Here is a 15,729-nt window from a genome sequence, read left to right as displayed (position 1 = left end):
TCTCTCCCTGTATCCCTCTCCCAGCACACACATTGGTCTCTCCCTGTATCCCCCTCCCAGCACACACATTGGTCTCTCCCTGTATCCCTCTCCCAGCACACACATTGGTCTCTCCCTGTATCCCTCTCCCAGCACACACATTGGTCTCTCCCTGTATCCCTCTCCCAGCACACACATTGGTCTCTCCCTGTATCCCTCTCCCAGCACACACATTGGTCTCTCCCTGTATCCCCCTCCCAGCACACACATTGGTCTCTCCCTGTATCCCTCTCTCAGCACACACATTGGTCTCTCCCTGTATCCCTCTCTCAGCACACACATTGGTCTCTCCCTGTATCCCGCTCCCAGCACACACATTGGTCTCTCCCTGTATCCCGCTCCCAGCACACACATTGGTCTCTCCCTGTATCCCGCTCCCAGCACATACATTGGTCTCTCCCTGTATCCCGCTCCCAGCACACACATTGGTCTCTCCCTGTATCCCGCTCCCAGCACACACATTTTTCTCTCCCTGTGTCCCTCTCCCAGCACACACATTGGTCTCTCCCTGTATCCCCCTCCCAGCACACACATTGGTCTCTCCCTGTATCCCCCTGCCATCACACACATTGGTCTCTCCCTTGAATCCATTCCTCAGCACACACATTGGTCTCTCCCTGTATCCCCCTCCCAGCACACACATTGGTCTCTCCCTGTATCCCCCTCCCAGCACACACATTGGTCTCTCCCTTTATCCCCCTCCCAGCACACACATTGGTCTCTCCCTGTATCCCCATCCCATCACACACATTGGTCTCTCCCTGTATCCCCATCCCATCACACACATTGGTCTCTCCCTGTATCCCGCTCCCAGCACACACATTGGTCTCTCCCTGTATCCCTCTCACAGCTCGCACATTGGTCTCTCCCTGTATCCCGCTCCCAGCACACACATTGGTCTCTCCCTGTATCCCGCTCCCAGCACACACATTGCTCTCTCCCTGTGTCCCTCTCCCAGCACACACATTGGTCTCTCCCTGTATCCCCCTCCCAGCACACACATTGGTCTCTCCCTGTATCCCCCTGCCATCACACACATTGGTCTCTCCCTTGAATCCATTCCTCAGCACACACATTGGTCTCTCCCTGTATCCCCCTCCCAGCACACACATTGGTCTCTCCCTGTATCCCCCTCCCAGCACACACATTGGTCTCTCCCTGTATCCCCCTCCCAGCACACACATTGGTCTCTCCCTGTATCCCCCTCCCAGCACACACATTGGTCTCTCCCTGTATCCCCCTCCCAGCACACACATTGGTCTCTCCCTTGAATCCATTCCTCAGCACACACATTGGTCTCTCCCTGTATCCCCCTCCCAGCACACACATTGGTCTCTCCCTGTATCCCCCTCCCAGCACACACATTGGTCTCTCCCTTTATCCCCCTCCCAGCACACACATTGGTCTCTCCCTGTATCCCTCTCCCAGCACACACATTGGTCTCTCCCTGTATCCCCATCCCATCACACACATTGGTCTCTCCCTGTATCCCCATCCCATCACACACATTGGTCTCTCCCTGTATCCCGCTCCCAGCACACACATTGGTCTCTCCCTGTATCCCTCTCACAGCACGCACATTGGTCTCTCCCTGTATCCCGCTCCCAGCACACACATTGGTCTCTCCCTGTATCCCGCTCCCAGCACACACATTGCTCTCTCCCTGTGTCCCTCTCCCAGCACACACATTGGTCTCTCCCTGTATCCCCCTCCCAGCACACACATTGGTCTCTCCCTGTATCCCCCTGCCATCACACACATTGGTCTCTCCCTTGAATCCATTCCTCAGCACACACATTGGTCTCTCCCTGTATCCCCCTCCCAGCACACACATTGGTCTCTCCCTGTATCCCCCTCCCAGCACACACATTGGTCTCTCCCTGTATCCCCCTCCCAGCACACACATTGGTCTCTCCCTGTATCCCCCTCCCAGCACACACATTGGTCTCTCCCTGTATCCCCCTCCCAGCACACACATTGGTCTCTCCCTTGAATCCATTCCTCAGCACACACATTGGTCTCTCCCTGTATCCCGCTCCCAGCACACACATTGGTCTCTCCCTGTATCCCCCTGCCATCACACACATTGGTCTCTCCCTGTATCCCTCTCCCAGCACACACATTGGTCTCTCCCTGTATCCCGCTCCCAGCACACACATTGGTCTCTCCCTGTATCCCTCTCCCAGCACACACATTGGTCTCTCCCTGTATCCCTCTCCCAGCACACACATTGGTCTCTCCCTGTATCCCTCTCCCAGCACACACATTGGTCTCTCCCTGTATCCCCCTCCCAGCACACACATTGGTCTCTCCCTGTATCCCCCTCCCAGCACACACATTGGTCTCTCCCTGTATCCCTCTCTCAGCACACACATTGGTCTCTCCCTGTATCCCGCTCACAGCACACACATTAGTCTCTCCCTGTATCCCTCTCCCAGCACACACATTGGTCTCTCCCTGTATCCCGCTCCCAGCACACACATTGGTCTCTCCCTGTATCCCGCTCCCAGCACACACATTGGTCTCTCCCTGTATCCCGCTCCCAGCACACACATTGGTCTCTCCCTGTATCCCGCTCCCAGCACACACATTGGTCTCTCCCTGTGTCCCTCTCCCAGCACACACATTGGTCTCTCCCTGTATCCCCCTCCCAGCACACACATTGTTCTCTCCCTGTATCCCCCTCCCAGCACACACATTGGTCTCTCCCTGTATCCCCCTCCCAGCACACACATTGGTCTCTCCCTGTATCCCCCTCCCAGCACACACATTGGTCTCTCCCTGTATCCCCCTCCCACAACACACATTGGTCTCTCCCTTGAATCCATTCCTCAGCACACACATTGGTCTCTCCCTGTATCCCGCTCCCAGCACACACATTGGTCTCTCCCTGTATCCCCCTGCCATCACACACATTGGTCTCTCCCTGTATCCCTCTCCCAGCACACACATTGGTCTCTCCCTGTATCCCGCTCCCAGCACACACATTGGTCTCTCCCTGTATCCCTCTCCCAGCACACACATTGGTCTCTCCCTGTATCCCTCTCCCAGCACACACATTGGTCTCTCCCTGTATCCCTCTCCCAGCACACACATTGGTCTCTCCCTGTATCCCCCTCCCAGCACACACATTGGTCTCTCCCTGTATCCCCCTCCCAGCACACACATTGGTCTCTCCCTGTATCCCTCTCTCAGCACACACATTGGTCTCTCCCTGTATCCCTCTCTCAGCACACACATTGGTCTCTCCCTGTATCCCTCTCTCAGCACACACATTGGTCTCTCCCTGTATCCCGCTCACAGCACACACATTAGTCTCTCCCTGTATCCCTCTCCCAGCACACACATTGGTCTCTCCCTGTATCTTGCTCCCAGCACACACATTGGTCTCTCCCTGTATCCCGCTCCCAGCACACACATTGGTCTCTCCCTGTATCCCGCTCCCAGCACACACATTGGTCTCTCCCTGTATCCCGCTCCCAGCACACACATTGGTCTCTCCCTGTGTCCCTCTCCCAGCACACACATTGGTCTCTCCCTGTATCCCCCTCCCAGCACACACATTGGTCTCTCCCTGTATCCCCCTGCAATCACACACATTGGCCTCTCCCTGTATCCCCCTGCAATCACACACATTGGCCTCTCCCTTGAATCCATTCCTCAGCACACACATTGGTCTCTCCCTGTATCCCTCTCTCAGCACACACATTGGTCTCTCCCTTTATCCCGCTCCCAGCACACACATTGGTCTCTCCCTGTATCCCGCTCCCAGCACACACATTGGTCTCTCCCTGTATCCCGCTCCCAGCACACACATTGGTCTCTCCCTGTATCCCGTTCCCAGCACACACATTGGTCTCTCCCTGTATCCCCATCCCAGCACACACATTTTTCTCTCCCTGTGTCCCTCTCCCAGCACACACATTGGTCTCTCCCTGTATCCCCCTGCCATCACACACATTGGTCTCTCCCTTGAATCCATTCCTCAGCACACACATTGGTCTCTCCCTGTATCCCCCTCCCAGCACACACATTGGTCTCTCCCTGTATCCCCCTCCCAGCACACACATTGGTCTCTCCCTGTATCCCCCTCCCAGCACACACATTGGTCTCTCCCTGTATCCCCCTCCCAGCACACACATTGGTCTCTCCCTGTATCCCCCTCCCAGCACACACATTGGTCTCTCCCCGTATCCCCCTCCCAGCACACACATTGGTCTCTCCCTGTATCCCCATCCCATCACACACATTGGTCTCTCCCTGTATCCCTCTCCCAGCACACACATTGATCTCTCCCTCTATCCCCCTCCCAGCACACACAATGGTCTCTTCCTGTATCCCGCTCCCAGCACACACATTGGTCTCTCCCTGTATCCCCCTCCCAGCACACACATTGGTCTCTCCCTGTATCCCTCTCCCAGCACACACATTGGTCTCTCCCTGTATCCCCATCCCATCACACACATTGGTCTCTCCCTGTATCCCTCTCCCAGCACACACATTGGTCTCTCCCTTTATTCCCCTCCCAGCACACACATTGGTCTCTCCCTGTATCCCTCTCCCAGCACACACATTGGTCTCTCCCTGTATCCCTCTCCCAGCACACACATTGGTCTCTCCCTGTATCCCCCTGCCATCACACACATTGGTCTCTCCCTTGAATCCATTCCTCAGCACACACATTGGTCTCTCCCTATATCCCCCTCCCAGCACACACATTGGTCTCTCCCTTTATCCCCCTCCCAGCACACACATTGGTCTCTCCCTGTATCCCTCTCCCAGCACACACATTGGTCTCTCCCTGTATCCCCATCCCATCACACACATTGGTCTCTCCCTGTATCCCCATCCCATCACACACATTGGTCTCTCCCTGTATCCCGCTCCCAGCACACACATTGGTCTCTCCCTGTATCCCGCTCCCAGCACACACATTGGTCTCTCCCTGTATCCCCCTGCCATCACACACATTGGTCTCTCCCTGTATCCCTCTCCCAGCACACACATTGGTCTCTCCCTGTATCCCGCTCCCAGCACACACTTTGGTCTCTCCCTGTAACCCGCTCCCAATACACACATTGGTCTCTCCCTGTATTCCGCTCCCAGCACACACATTGGTCTCTCCCTGTATCCCCCTGCCATCACACACATTGGTCTCTCCGTGTATCCCTCTCCCAGCACACACATTGGTCTCTCCCTGTATCCCCCTCCCAGCACACACATTGGTCTCTCCCTGTATCCTTCTCTCAGCACACACATTGGTCTCTCCCTGTATCCCTCTCTCAGCACACACATTGGTCTCTCCCTGTATCCCTCTCTCAGCACACACATTGGTCTCTCCCTGTATCCCTCTCCCAGCACACACATTGGTCTCTCCCTGTATCCCCCTCCCAGCACACACATTGGTCTCTCCCTGTATCCCTCTCCCAGCACACACATTGCTCTCTCCCTGTGTCCCTCTCCCAGCACACACATTGGTCTCTCCCTGTATCCCCCTCCCAGCATACACATTGGTCTCTCCCTGTATCCCCCTGCAATCACACACATTGCTCTCTCCCTATGTCCCTCTCCCAGCACACACATTGGTCTCTCCCTGTGTCCCCCTCCCAGCACACACATTGGTCTCTCCCTGTATCCCCCTGCAATCACACACATTGGTCTCTACCTTGAATCCATTCCTCAGCACACACATTGGTCTCTCCCTATATCCCCTTCCCTGCACACACATTGGTCTCTCCCTGTATCCCTCTCCCAGCACACACATTGGTCTCTCCCTGTATCCCCATCCCATCACACACATTGGTCTCTCCCTGTATCCCCATCCCATCACACACATTGGTCTCTCCCTGTATCCCCATCCCATCACACACATTGGTCTCTCCCTGTATCCCTCTCCCAGCACACACATTGGTCTCTCCCTGTATCCCCCTCCCAGCACACACATTGGTCTCTCCCTGTATCCCTCTCTCAGCACACACATTGGTCTCTCCCTGTATCCCTCTCTCAGCACACACATTGGTCTCTCCCTGTATCCCGCTCCCAGCACACACATTGGTCTCTCCCTGTATCCCACTCCCAGCACACACATTGGTCTCTCCCTGTATCCCGCTCCCAGCACACACATTGGTCTCTCCCTGTATCCCGCTCCCAGCACACACATTTTTCTCTCCCTGTGTCCCTCTCCCAGCACACACATTGGTCTCTCCCTGTATACCCCTCCCAGCACACACATTGGTCTCTCCCTGTATCCCCCTGCCATCACACACATTGATCTCTCCCTTGAATCCATTCCTCAGCACACACATTGGTCTCTCCCTGTATCCCCCTCCCAGCACACACATTGGTCTCTCCCTGTATCCCCCTCCCAGCACACACATTGGTCTCTCCCTTTATCCCCCTCCCAGCACACACATTGGTCTCTCCCTGTATCCCTCTCCCAGCACACACATTGGTCTCTCCCTGTATCCCCATCCCATCACACACATTGGTCTCTCCCTGTATCCCCATCCTATCACACACATTGGTCTCTCCCTGTATTCCGCTCCCAGCACACACATTGGTCTCTCCCTGTATCCCTCTCACAGCACACACATTGGTCTCTCCCTGTATCCCGCTCCCAGCACACACATTGGTCTCTCCCTGTATCCCCCTGCCATCACACACATTGGTCTCTCCCTGTATCCCTCTCCCAGCACACACATTGGTCTCTCCCTGTATCCCGCTCCCAGCACACACTTTGGTCTCTCCCTGTAACCCGCTCCCAATACACACATTGGTCTCTCCCTGTATTCCGCTCCCAGCACACACATTGGTCTCTCCCTGTATCCCCCTGCCATCACACACATTGGTCTCTCCGTGTATCCCTCTCCCAGCACACACATTGGTCTCTCCCTGTATCCCCCTCCCAGCACACACATTGGTCTCTCCCTGTATCCTTCTCTCAGCACACACATTGGTCTCTCCCTGTATCCCTCTCTCAGCACACACATTGGTCTCTCCCTGTATCCCTCTCTCAGCACACACATTGGTCTCTCCCTGTATCCCTCTCCCAGCACACACATTGGTCTCTCCCTGTATCCCCCTCCCAGCACACACATTGGTCTCTCCCTGTATCCCTCTCCCAGCACACACATTGCTCTCTCCCTGTGTCCCTCTCCCAGCACACACATTGCTCTCTCCCTGTGTCCCTCTCCCAGCACACACATTGGTCTCTCCCTGTATCCCCCTCCCAGCATACACATTGGTCTCTCCCTGTATCCCCCCGCAATCACACACATTGCTCTCTCCCTATGTCCCTCTCCCAGCACACACATTGGTCTCTCCCTGTGTCCCCCTCCCAGCACACACATTGGTCTCTCCCTGTATCCCCCTGCAATCACACACATTGGTCTCTACCTTGAATCCATTCCTCAGCACACACATTGGTCTCTCCCTATATCCCCTTCCCTGCACACACATTGGTCTCTCCCTGTATCCCTCTCCCAGCACACACATTGGTCTCTCCCTGTATCCCCATCCCATCACACACATTGGTCTCTCCCTGTATCCCCATCCCATCACACACATTGGTCTCTCCCTGTATCCCCATCCCATCACACACATTGGTCTCTCCCTGTATCCCTCTCCCAGCACACACATTGGTCTCTCCCTGTATCCCTCTCTCAGCACACACATTGGTCTCTCCCTGTATCCCTCTCCCAGCACACACATTGGTCTCTCCCTGTATACCCCTGCCATCACACACATTGGTCTCTCCCTGTATCCCCATCCCATCACACACATTGGTCTCTCCCTGTATCCCCCTCCCAGCACACACATTGGTCTCTCCCTGTATCCCCATCCCATCACACACATTGGTCTCTCCCTGTATCCCTCTCCCAGCACACACATTGATCTCTCCCTGTATCCCCCTCCCAGCACACACAATGGTCTCTTCCTGTATCCCGCTCCCAGCACACACATTGGTCTCTCCCTGTATCCCCCTCCCAGCACACACATTGGTCTCTCCCTGTATCCCTCTCCCAGCACACACATTGGTCTCTCCCTGTATCCCCATCCCATCACACACATTGGTCTCTCCCTGTATCCCTCTCCCAGCACACACATTGGTCTCTCCCTGTATCCCCCTCCCAGCACACACATTGGTCTCTCCCTGTATCCCTCTCCCAGCACACACATTGGTCTCTCCCTGTATCCCTCTCCCAGCACACACATTGGTCTCTCCCTGTATTCCTCTCCCAGCACACACATTGGTCTCTCCCTGTATCCCTCTCCCAGCACACACATTGGTCTCTCCCTGTATCCCCCTCCCAGCACACACATTGGTCTCTCCCTGTATCCCTCTCTCAGCACACACATTGGTCTCTCCCTGTATCCCTCTCTCAGCACACACATTGGTCTCTCCCTTTATCCCGCTCCCAGCACACACATTGGTCTCTCCCTGTATCCCGCTCCCAGCACACACATTGGTCTCTCCCTGTATCCCGCTCCCAGCACACACATTGGTCTCTCCCTGTATCCCGTTCCCAGCACACACATTGGTCTCTCCCTGTATCCCCATCCCAGCACACACATTTTTCTCTCCCTGTGTCCCTCTCCCAGCACACACATTGGTCTCTCCCTGTATCCCCCTGCCATCACACACATTGGTCTCTCCCTTGAATCCATTCCTCAGCACACACATTGGTCTCTCCCTGTATCCCCCTCCCAGCACACACATTGGTCTCTCCCTGTATCCCCCTCCCAGCACACACATTGGTCTCTCCCTGTATCCCCCTCCCAGCACACACATTGGTCTCTCCCTGTATCCCCCTCCCAGCACACACATTGGTCTCTCCCTGTATCCCCCTCCCAGCACACACATTGGTCTCTCCCTGTATCCCTCTCCCAGCACACACATTGGTCTCTCCCTTTATCCCCATCCCATCACACACATTGGTCTCTCCCAGTATCCCCATCCCATCACACACATTGGTCTCTCCCTGTATCCCCATCCCATCACACACATTGGTCTCTCCCTGTATCCCTCTCCCAGCACACACATTGGTCTCTCCCTGTATCCCCCTGCCATCACACACATTGGTCTCTCCCTGTATCCCTCTCCCAGCACACACATTGGTCTCTCCCTGTATCCCTCTCCCAGCACACACATTGGTCTCTCCCTGTATCCCGCTCCCATCACACACATTGGTCTCTCCCTGTATCCTGCTCCCAGCACACACATTGGTCTCTCCCTGTATCCCTCTCCCAGCACACACATTGGTCTCTCCCTGTATCCCTCTCCCAGCACACACATTGGTCTCTCCCTGTATCCCTCTCCCAGCACACACATTGGTCTCTCCCTGTATCCCCCTCCCAGCACACACATTGGTCTCTCCCTGTATCCCTCTCTCAGCACACACATTGGTCTCTCCCTGTATCCCCCTCCCAGCACACACATTGGTCTCTCCCTGTATCCCTCTCCCAGCACACACATTGGTCTCTCCCTGTATCCCGCTCCCAGCACACACATTGGTCTCTCCCTGTAACCCGCTCCCAATACACACATTGGTCTCTCCCTGTATCCCTCTCCCAGCACACACATTGGTCTCTCCCTGTATCCCTCTCCCAGCACACACATTGGTCTCTCCCTGTATCCCTCTGCCATCACACACATTGGTCTCTCCCTGTATCTCCCTGCCATCACACACATTGGTCTCTCCCTGTATCCCTCTCTCAGCACACACATTGGTCTCTCCCTGTATCCCTCTCCCAGCACACACATTGATCTCTCCCTGTATCCCTCTCCCAGCACACACATTGGTCTCTCCCTGTATCCCGCTCCCAGCACACACATTGGTCTCTCCCTGTATCCCGCTCCCAGCACACACATTGGTCTCTCCCTGTATCCCCCTGCAATCACACACATTGGCCTCTCCCTTGAATCCATTCCTCAGCACACACATTGGTCTCTCCCTGTATCCCTCTCCCAGCACACACATTGGTCTCTTCCTGTATCCCTCTCCCAGCACACACATTGGTCTCTTCCTGTATCCCTCTCCCAGCACACACATTGGTCTCTCCCTGTATCCCCATCCCATCACGCACATTGGTCTCTCCCTGTATCCCTCTCCCAGCACACACATTGGTCTCTCCCTGTATCCCTCTCCCAGCACACACATTGGTCTCTCCCTGTATCCCCATCCCATCACACACATTGGTCTCTCCCTGTATCCCCATCCCATCACACACATTGGTCTCTCCCTGTATCCCGCTCCCAGCACACACATTGGTCTCTCCCTGTATCCCCCTGCCATCACACACATTGGTCTCTCCCTTTATCCCTCTCCCAGCACACACATTGGTCTCTCCCTGTATCCCGCTCCCAGCACACACATTGGTCTCTCCCTGTATCCCGCTCCCAGCACACACATTGGTCTCTCCCTGTATCTCCCTGCCATCACACACATTGGTCTCTCCCTGTATCCCTCTCCCAGCACACACATTGGTCTCTCCCTGTATCCCCCTCCCAGCACACACATTGGTCTCTCCCTGTATCCCTCTCTCAGCACACACATTGGTCTCTCCCTGTATCCCTCTCTCAGCACACACATTGGTCTCTCCCTGTATCCCTCTCTCAGCACACACATTGGTCTCTCCCTGTATCCCTCTCTCAGCACACACATTGGTCTCTCCCTGTATCCCGCTCCCAGCACACACATTGCTCTCTCCCTGTGTCCCTCTCCCAGCACACACATTGGTCTCTCCCTGTATCCCCCTCCCAGCACACACATTGGTCTCTCCCTGTATCCCCCTGCAATCACACACATTGCTCTCTCCCTGTGTCCCTCTCCCAGCACACACATTGGTCTCTCCCTTTATCCCCCTCCCAGCACACACATTGGTCTCTCCCTGTATCCCCCTGCAATCACACACATTGGTCTCTCCCTTGAATCCATTCCTCAGCACACACATTGGTCTCTCCCTGTATCCCCCTCCCAGCACACACATTGGTCTCTCCCTGTATCCCTCTCCCAGCACACACATTGGTCTCTCCCTGTATCCCCATCCCATCACACACATTGGTCTCTCCCTGTATCCCCATCCCATCACACACATTGGTCTCTCCCTGTATCCCTCTCCCAGCATACACATTGGTCTCTCCCTGTATCCCTCTCCCAGCACACACATTGGTCTCTCCCTGTATCCCCCTGCCATCACACACATTGGTCTCTCCCTGTATCCCCATCCCATCACACACATTGGTCTCTCCCTGTATCCCCCTCCCAGCACACACATTGGTCTCTCCCTGTATCCCTCTCCCAGCACACACATTGGTCTCTCCCTGTATCCCCCTCCCAGCACACACATTGGTCTCTCCCTGTATCCCTCTCCCAGCACACACATTGGTCTCTCCCTGTATCCCTCTCTCAGCACACACATTGGTCTCTCCCTGTATCCCTCTCCCAGCACACACATTGGTCTCTCCCTGTATCCCCCTCCCATCACACACATTGGTCTCTCCCTGTATCCCCATCCCATCACACACATTGGTCTCTCCCTGTATCCCCATCCCATCACACACATTGGTCTCCCTGTATCCCGCTCCCAGCACACACATTGGTCTCTCCCTGTATCCCCCTGCCATCACACACTTTGGTCTCTCCCTGTATCCCTCTCCCAGCACACACATTGGTCTCTCCCTGTATCCCTCTCCCAGCACACACATTGGTCTCTCCCTGTATCCCCCTGCCATCACACACATTGGTCTCTCCCTGTATCCCTCTCCCAGCACACACATTGGTCTCTCCCTGTATCCCCCTGCCATCACACACATTGGTCTCTCCCTGTATCCCCATCCCATCACACACATTGGTCTCTCCCTGTATCCCCCTCCCAGCACACACATTGGTCTCTCCCTGTATCCCCCTGCCATCACACACATTGGTCTCTCCCTGTATCCCCCTGCCATCACACACATTGGTCTCTCCCTGTATCTCCCTGCCATCACACACATTGGTCTCTCCCTTGAATCCATTCCTCAGCACAGATAAATAATATCTGCTTCTAGAAGCCTCGTTTTTCTGTTTGCCTGGAGTTCCCCTTTAACCTTGTGATATGTATTTATGGGAACCCAGCACTTACCCTGGGATGACAAGCACATCGCTCGGCCCACTTTCTGGTCTGATGGCCCGGCCCGTGAACAACCCCACATTCATCACCTCCTATATAAATACTTGTGTCATGTATTCAGTACACCAACGCTGCTGTAACTAAACGGTGATCCGTACTCCTCCTGCACAATGCTGTCCTATAAATGGACGGGTGATTCGGTGTGGCATGCATTGTTATCCCGTCCTATTTCTGGGATCCTAGCAGTCAGCAGGGTGGGGGAACCCTCATAGTACCCTCTCATCCTGAACCCTCGGGGGATATTTTGTCCTCAAGCTGCCACATCAGCCTTCACCTCGAGGAGTTCTGAGTGCCATGTAGGAGGAGCAGGAAGAGTGGTGGAGGTAATGCATCCTGGCATCGTCCTGTGTGCAGTTCCCGCACACTCCCTGAGCTGCCACGATGGAATGCGACTCCTCCCTGCCTGAGCCGCCGTCTGCTGGCCCCGGGCCCAGATCTTCCCAGATCCTTCCTCTTCTCATAGTCCTCCCCCCCCCTGTGCTCTGCTTCTACCTGAACTGCAAACGTCCTGTACTGGTATAGAGTACGTGTCTCCTCCTGCCCAGTCTGTACCCTCTGTATAGAGTACGTGTCTCCTCCTGCTCAATCTGTACCCTCTGTATAGAGTACGTGTCTCCTCCTGCTCAATCTGTACCCTCTGTATAGAGTACGTGTCTCCTCCTGCCCAGTCTGTTCCCTCTGTATAGAGTACGTGTCTCCTCCTGCCCAGTCTGTACCCTCTGTATAGAGTATGTGTCTCCTCCTGCCCAGTCTGTACCCTCTGTATAGAGTACATGTCTCCTCCTGCCCAGTCTGTACCCTCTGTATAGAGTACGTGTCTCCTCCTGCTCAATCTGTACCCTCTGTATAGAGTACGTGTCTCCTCCTGCCCAGTCTGTACCCTCTGTATAGAGTACGTGTCTCCTCCTGCCCAGTCTGTACCCTCTGTATAGAGTATGTGTCTCCTCCTGCCCAGTCTGTACCCTCTGTATAGAGTACGTGTCTCTTCCTGCCCAGTCTGTTCCCTCTGTATAGAGTATGTGTCTCCTCCTGCCCAGTCTGTACCCTCTGTATAGAGTATGTGTCTCCTCCTGTCCAGTCTGTACCCTCTGTATAGAGTACGTGTCTCCTCCTGCCCAGTCTGTTCCCTCTGTATAGAGTACATGTCTCCTCCTGCCCAGTCTGTACCCTCTGTATAGAGTATGTGTCTCCTCCTGCCCAGTCTGTACCCTCTGTATAGAGTATGTGTCTCCTCCTGCCCAGTCTGTACCCTCTGTATAGAGTACATGTCTCCTCCTGCCCAGTCTGTTCCCTCTGTATAGAGTATGTGTCTCCTCCTGCCCAGTCTGTACCCTCTGTATAGAGTATGTGTCTCCTCCTGCCCAGTCTGTACCCTCTGTATAGAGTATGTGTCTCCTCCTGCCCAGTCTGTACCCTCTGTATAGAGTATGTGTCTCCTCCTGCCCAGTCTGTACCCTCTGTATAGATTCCTGCCTGACCAATACTGTCCCCCTGGTCACCCATCCTGTACTGATATAGGGTATATAAGTTTCCTTCTGCCCAGTCTGTTCCCTCTGTATAGAGTCCTGCCTGATCAATACTGCCCCCCTGTACACTGCCCTGCCCCCATCCTGTACCCTGTCCCGCTCCGCCACCATTCTGTACCCTGCTCCGCCACCATCCTGTACCCTGCCTTGCCCCGCTCCGCCACCATCCTGTACCCTGCCCTTCCCCGCTCCGCCACCATCCTGTACCCTGCCCTGTCCCGCTCCGCCACCATTCTGTACCCTGCTCCGCCACCATCCTGTACCCTGCCTTGCCCCGCTCCGCCACCATCCTGTACCCTGCCCTTCCCCGCTCTGCCACCATCCTGTACCCTGCCCTTCCCCGCTCTGCCACCATCCTGTACCCTGCCCTTCCCCGCTCCGCCACCATCCTGTACCCTGCCCTTCCCCGCTCCGCCACCATCCTGTACCCTGCCCTTCCCCGCTCCGCCACCATCCTGTACCCTGCCCTTCCCCGCTCCGCCACCATCCTGTACCCTGCCCTTCCCCGCTCCGCCACCATCCTGTACCCTGCCTTGCCCCGCTCCGCCACCATCCTGTATCCTGCCCTTCCCCGCTCCGCCACCATCCTGTATCCTGCCCTTCCCCGCTCCGCCACCATCCTATACACTGCCCTGCCCCGCCACCATCCTGTACTGTTACAGAGTTTCATGAACTACAGCCACATTTTTAGGTTTCCCTTTCTGTCTGGAGGGGGGACATCCTGCAAGCCATTGTGCTATTACATGTCGGAGGTGTGCTCCCCCTCTCAGGGGTGGTGGTATGTTCCTAGAGGGTGATCTGTACCTTCTGTCCCAGTGATTGCAATCCCATAGAATGAGCATAGGCCGCCACCTTACAGACACCCCTTGTCACCGTGCGTGGCGTCCACGTCTGCGTGTAAGTGTAGTCACCGGTCACACCGCTGTGTGCGATTTCAGCGAGATTTCAGGTGCAATTTCTAAAGACTTTATTGCTACTTTTGAATATTTTCAACAATTTCTTTCAATTTTCAGTGCGATTTCCAATATATTCCATGTATGCGAGATCGCAACAAAAGTGTAGAAAAGGTAATGCAGAACGACTTTAGAAATCGCACCGCAGCAAATTGCACCTGAAATCGCACTGGTATGACCAGGTACTAAGTGCACTGCCCTGGAGTCTGTATTTATGAAGCTATAGGAAACCTCTATTATGTGCCCCCTGGTGTTCTCTCCCGGGTCAGACACATGTGCTGGTTTTTGCTGCCCCCTGGTGTTCTCTCCCAGGTCAGACACTCATGCTGGCTTTTGCTGCCCCCTGGTGTTCTCTCCCGGGTCAGACACACATGCTGGTTTTTGCTGCCCTCTGGTGTTCTCTCCCGGGACAGACACGCATGCTGGCTTTTGCTGCCCCCTGGTGTTCTCTCCCGGGTCAGACACTCATGCTGGCTTTTGCTGCCCCCTGGTGTTCTCTCCCGGGTCAGACACACATGCTGGTTTTTGCTGCCCCCTGGTGTTCTCTCCCGGGACAGACACACATGCTGGTTTTTGCTGCCCCCTGGTGTTCTCTCCCGGGACAGACACACATGCTGGTTTTTGCTGCCCCCTGGTGTTCTCTCCCGGGTCAGACACGCATGCTGGTTTTTGCTGCCCCCTGGTGTTCTCTCCCGGGACAGACACGCATGCTGGTTTTTGCTGTCCCCTGGTGTTCTCTCCCGGGTCAGACACGCATGCTGGCTTTTCCTGCCCCCTGGTGTTCTCTCCCGGGTCAGACACACATGCTGGTTTTTGCTGCCCTCTGGTGTTCTCTCCCGGGACAGACACGCATGCTGGCTTTTGCTGCCCCCTGGTGTTCTCTCCCGGGTCAGACACACATGCTGGCTTTTGCTGCCCCCTGGTGTTCTCTCCCGGGACAGACACACATGCTGGCTATTGCTGCCCCCTGGTGTTCTCTCCCGGGACAGACACACATGCTGGCTATTGCTGCCCCCTGGTGTTCTCTCCCGGGACAGACA

At 55.4% G+C, this 15,729-nt stretch overlaps 1 protein-coding gene across 1 annotated transcript in view; it reads left to right on the top strand.

Moving 5' to 3' along the window:
- The window catches only part of LOC149431174 (FHF complex subunit HOOK-interacting protein 1B-like), a 106,512-nt gene that overhangs the window by 72,309 nt on the left and 18,474 nt on the right, over positions 1-15,729 (top strand). The window lies entirely within an intron of this gene.

This window comes from Staurois parvus, unplaced genomic scaffold (assembly GCF_062004578.1).
Source record: "Staurois parvus isolate SC_StPar_1 unplaced genomic scaffold, SC_StPar_1.0 ptg002366l, whole genome shotgun sequence".
NCBI classification, from domain to species: domain Eukaryota; kingdom Metazoa; phylum Chordata; class Amphibia; order Anura; family Ranidae; genus Staurois; species Staurois parvus.
This window is presented reverse-complemented; position numbering and strand designations above follow the sequence as displayed.